Source organism: Nycticebus coucang, chromosome 20 (assembly GCF_027406575.1).
Source record: "Nycticebus coucang isolate mNycCou1 chromosome 20, mNycCou1.pri, whole genome shotgun sequence".
NCBI lineage: Eukaryota > Metazoa > Chordata > Mammalia > Primates > Lorisidae > Nycticebus > Nycticebus coucang.
In genome coordinates, this window is record NC_069799.1 from 2,176,997 (window position 1) to 2,182,996 (window position 6,000).

Below are 6,000 nucleotides of genomic sequence, written 5' to 3' on the forward strand. Positions count from 1 at the left end.
TGAAAGAAAACCATCACCTACAAGAGCAAGAATATTAGAATAACTGCAGATCTCTCTGCTGAAACTTTTTAAGCTAGAAGAGGATGGTCATCAACTTTTAATCTCCTAAAACAAAATAACTTTCAACCCAGGATCCTGTACCCAGCTAAACTGAGTTTCATTTAAGACGGAGAAATTAAATACTTCAATGACATTCACATGTTGAAGAAATTTGCCATAACTAAACCAGCTCTCCAGGATATTCTCAGACCTATACACTCCTCCATAAGGACCAGCGTAATCCTCCACCACAAAAGTAAACCCACCCAGAAAATTTTGATCAAATACCAACTTCCACAGTTGCAAAAGGATTAAAAATGTCCACCAGACTCTTGAAAGGCTTATCGATATTCTCAATTAATGTGAATGGTTTAAATTGTCCTCTAAAGAGGCACAGGTTGGCTGATTGGATACAAAAACTCAAGCCAGTTATCTGCTGCATACAAGAATCGCATGTTACATTAAAAGACAAATATAGACTTAAGGTGAAGGGGTGGTCATCTATACTCCAGGCAAATGGAAAGCAGAAAAAAGCAGGCATTGCAATCCTATTCACAGATGCAATAGGCTTGAAACCAACCGAAATAAGGAAGGATAAGGATGGACACTTCATATTTGTTAAAGGTAATACTCAAAATGATGAGATTTCAATTATTAATATTTATGCACCCAACTAGAACGCACCTCAATTTATAGGAGAAACTCTAACAGACATGAGCAACTTGATTTTCCTCCAGTTCCATAGTAGTTGGAGGCTTTAACACCCCTTTAGCAGTGCTGGATAGATCCTCCAGAAAGAAGCTAAGCAAAGAAATTTTAGATTTAAACTTAGCCATTCAACATCTGGACTTAACACATATACAGAATGTTTTATCTTCTTCAATTTATAAAGGAAACCCTAACAGATATGAACAATTTGATATCTGTGCTTTAGTGTATTACCTCTAATGAAGTTAACACAAGATACCACAGTTTTCATAACAGAATCTCACTTCAGTGATTAACTACACAGCACTTATTTGTGGATGAGGCAGTGTATTGCTATTGGATAAAGATGGTTATGTTTGTCCATCTCTTGGTTAATGCGAGCAGTTACTCCTTTCTTAGACCCCACCACGCTAGGAGCACCATCAGTTGTCACATTGGCTAGTTTTGCCCAGTCCAGCTCCAAATTATTCACAGTTTGGCAAACCTTTTCATAAATATCCTCTCCTATAGTTGTTCCTTTGATGCTTTGCAGGGCAGCAAGCTCTTCTGTGACTTTGAAATAGTCAAAGAATAAAAATTAGAAGTTGTACAGAATAAAAATTAGAAGTTGTACAGAATCATGAACATCATTACTTTTGTCAAGTGCCAAAGAAAAATAGGAAAGGTTTTTTGTGGAGTTTTACAAATGCTGATGCAAACTGTCTCCCATTTCTTCAATCCTTCATGTAATTGAGGGTCCTGAAAGACTCACTGTACTAAATAAATCGGCCTTCTCCGGACATATCTCTTTGGCAACAGAAAGAAGGCATTCTTTAACAAATTCTCCCTCCACAAATGGTCTGCCAGTGCACACTATTATCTTGGCAACTTGAAAACTTGCTCACAGTCATGAAGTATTTTGCTGTTTCTGCTTCACAAAAGTATTTTGCTGAGTTGTCAATGTATATTTCAGTTTTAATATTTTATCTTTTCTCACTTCTCCGACCAAACTATCATATTTATCTTTATGTTGAGTTTGATAATGTCAACACAAATTGTATTCTTTGAACAAAGACGCTATATTCTGGCATATCAAACACAGAGCTCTTTCTTGTACTGCATGAAAAAGTCATCATAAGTCCACTGTTCTTTGAATATCCTACACTCCTAGTCAATTTTTCTCTTTCTTGATATCATTGTTTCCTAGGGATTCCAAATTGCTATTAGTAAAATACCAATATATATATACAGTGCTCCAAAAATATACCAGCAATAACTTTGCCCACACAGGGACATATAGACTGCACTGCCCATCAATGCAGTCTGATCAGTGCCCATCAATGCAGCCTTGCCAGTCCACATCATTTCAGCCTCGCCAGTGCCCATATAGTGGAACTCCACTTTTACCTCAGGCTCACACTGGTGTGGTGCAGGAGTAGGCACCATTACAGAGCCAGTTCCTCCACCACCTTTCCAGTTCACACTAACCTGTGCGAACCGAACTGTGATCTGTGAACTCGCACAGGAATCTGATTGCATGGGTGAAAAGGCCCATGCGATCAGATTCCACTGCAGAAAAAAAGAAGGCATGTATGCCTTTTTTCTTCCAAATCTAATGCGAGTTCAGCCATACAAGCATATGGCTGAACTCACACTGCTCAGAGATTGCAACAGTATGAACTGGGGCTTACACAGCACACAACATACAACATCATACACAACGGAATAGCAATCAGAATATAAATGCACTTAATGGCAATTAAATTGGGTTTTCTACTCCTCGGCTGTCTGCAGAGCCAGATTAAGTTCCCATGGGGCCCTCGGCAGATTACTAGTTTGGGGCCCCCATGCGATAACACTGAGCACTGACCATTTGCATTAACACTGACCACTAACCATTTGTGATAACACTGACTGCTGACAATTTGCAGTTATACTGAGCGCTAACAATTTGCATTAACACTGAGCACTTATAATTATCATAATCACTGAACACTGACAATTTGCATTAGCACTGAGCACTGACTATTTGCCTTATCACTGTGATGCAACCCCCCCAGAAACTACCCCCAACCAACTAATCAACTTAAAAAAAAGGCTTTCTTAACTTCAAAAAAGGGCCCTTTTAACTTCAAAAAAAGGTTCCCCTATCTGCAAAAAAAGACCTCCTAACTTCAGAAAAAAGGCCCCCCTTAACTGTAAAAAAAAAAAAAGGCACTACTAACTGTAAAAAAAAAAAATCCTAATTTGTTCTTACCTCAGTCCTTAGGCAGCAGCAGCAGGCTCTGCACAGGCAACCTGGTGATTCCTCTGATTACACCAGAGACTGAGATGAGGAGTCGAGAGACAGAGAGAAGGAGGAGTGGGGAGAGACAGAGAGAAGGAGCAGAGTTGGAGAGTAGGAGGGGAATTGGAGAGTGTGGGGCACATGCCACACATGCGCACTGCAGCCCAGACAGTGGGTTGCTAAGCAGGACGGCAATAACACCCTGCGGAGAGAGACAGAGAGAAGGAACAGAGTTGGAGAGTTGGCACACATTCCACACATGCGTACTGCAGCCCAGGTGGGACAAGTCGGCTACTAAGCAGGATAGGCAGCTGTGGCAAAAACACCCGGCAGTTCAGATAAATGTCCTCGGTGGGCCGCATGTGGCCCATGGGCTGTAGTTTGAGGACCCCTGCTGTAGAAGATTGAAACTGGACCCACACCTTTCACCATTAACTATGACTCTCACTGGATAAAAGATTTAAACTTAAGACATGAAACTATAAAAATGCTTAAAGAAAGTACAAGGAAAACTCTTGAAGGAATCGGCCTGAGTGAATATTTTATGAGGAGGACTCCCCAGGCAATTGAAGCAGTATCAAAAATACATTACTGGGACCTGATCAAACTAAAAAGCTTCTGCACAGCCAAGAACATTGTAAGTAAAGCAAGCAGACAACCCTCAGAATGGGAGAAAATATTTTCAGGTTGTATCTCCGATAAAGGTCTAATAACCAGAATCCACAGAGAACTCAAATGTATTAGCAAGAAAAGAACATGTGATCCCATCTCAGGGTGGGCAAGGGACTTGAAAACTTCTCTAAAGAAGAGAGACGCACGATCTACAAACACATGAAAAAAAGCTCATCATCCTTAATCATCAGAGAAATGCAAATCAAAACTACTTTGAGATATCACCTAACCCCAATAAGAGTAGCCCACATAACAAAATCCCCAAACCAGAGATGTTGGCATGGATGTGGAGAAAAGGGCACACTTCTTGTTTTTTTTTTTTTTTGGCCGAGGCTGGGTTTGAACCCACCACCTCCGGCATATGGGACCAGCGCCCTACTCCTTGAGCCACAGGCGCCGCCCAAAGGGCACACTTCTACACTGCTGGTGGAAATGCACACTAATACGTTCCTTCTGGAAGGATGTTTGGAGAATACTTAGAGACCTAAAAATAGACCTGCCATTCGATCCTATAATTCCCTTACTAAGTTTATACCCAGAAGACCAAAAATCACAATATAACAAAGACATCTGTACCAGAATGTTTATTGCAGCCCAATTCATAATTGCTAAGTCATGGAAGAAGCCCAAGTGCCCATCAACCCACGAATGGACTAACAAATTGTGGTACATGTATACCATGGAATATTATTCAGCCTTAAAGAAAGATGGAGACTTTACCTCTTTCATGTCTACATGGATGGAGCTTGAACATAATCTTCTTAGCAAAGTATCTCTGGAATGGAAGAAAAAGTATTCAATGTACTCAGCCCTACTATGAAGCTAAATTATAGCTTTCACATGAAGGCTATAACCCAAACCCAACTATAGCACAAGACTATGAGGAAAGGGCCAAGGAAGGGGAAGGGAGGGGGGACGTTAGGGTGGATGGAGGGTAATGGGTGCATCTTAGAATGGGTACAGGCGAAACTTACTAAAGGCAGAATACAAATGTCTACATACAATAACTAAGAAAATGCCATGAAGGCTATGTTGAACAGTTTCATGAGAATATTTCAGATTGTATATGAAACCAGCACATTGCACCCCTTGATTGCACTAATGTACACAGCTATGATTTAACAATAAAAAAAAACCCCAACACAGAAAGAAATAGAAAATGTGAGTATATTTGTAATCATCAAAGAAATTCAGTCAGTTATTAAAATTCAGCTTTTCCCTAAAAAGAAAAACTCCCTGTCATATTTTATGAAGTTAGGGTAACCTTGTCACCAAAACTGGGTAAAGACACTATGAGGAAGAAAAATTTTAAGATAATCTCATTTATAAGCATATAAGTAAAATTCCTAAGTAAAATAATAGCAAACTAGATTCACTGACATATGTGATAAAGAACATACTGTAACCAATTAAGGTTTGTCCCAGGATAATAAGAATGATTTACTATTAGAAAATCTATTAATGCAACCCTATTTCAATAAATCCAGACAAAGCATTTAATAACCTAGTCATATTAAAACTCTTAGGAAACGAGGAATGATAAGTAATTTCCTTAGTCTAGTAAATTTTTATGTACCAAAAACTTACTTGCCCCTCAACATTTTAGAAAACCATCTAAAACAGGGATGTTTGAGAAATGGTCACAGTGCAAGGAGAAAAGAAGACCACTCATAACAGCACCTCATAGACCACTCATAACAGAAGAAGGATGTCAGGTAAAAACTAAAATCTAAATAAAATATGAACTTTCCTTAATAATAATCTATCAATTTATTAAATGGTTTATTCTTTGTGACAGATGCACCATACTAATATAAATATTAACAACAGGGAAAGTGGATGTGGGATACGAGAGGAGCTCTTCCTGGGATGGCCAACCTTTTTTTTCTTCTGTTGCTTGTCAGAAGAGTAAGAGTTGTTTTGGGCCACACATTAAATTCACAAACACTAACAAAAGCTGATTAGCAAAAAAAAAAAAAATCCTCACAAAATCAGCACACAGCCTGTGGGCCACGGATTGGACACCCCTGCCTGCACTATCTTCACAACTTTTCTGTAAATATAATCTATATGTACTCTTTTGCCTCTTGTGATAGTTTCAGACTTAAAGTCTATTTTATTTCAGATTAGTATAACTACTCTAGTTCCTTTTTGGTCACTATTTGCATAGAATATCTTTTTCTGTCCTTTCAGTTTCAACCTATGTATGATCCTAGATCTAACACAATTCTCTGACAGGTAATTATATGACTGAATCATGCTTTTTTTTTTTTTTTTTTAACCCTTCTGCCAATCTATGCCTTTTGATTATGGAG

The 6,000-nt window shown here is 38.8% G+C and overlaps 1 protein-coding gene across 1 annotated transcript in view; it reads right to left on the reverse strand.

Moving 5' to 3' along the window:
- Positions 1-6,000, reverse strand: part of GHSR (growth hormone secretagogue receptor) — a 98,335-nt gene extending 92,335 nt beyond the window's left edge. The window contains exon 1 of the mRNA XM_053572815.1: positions 4,406-6,000. The gene's annotated coding sequence lies outside the window, so the exon portion shown is untranslated. The remainder of the gene's footprint in view (positions 1-4,405) is intronic.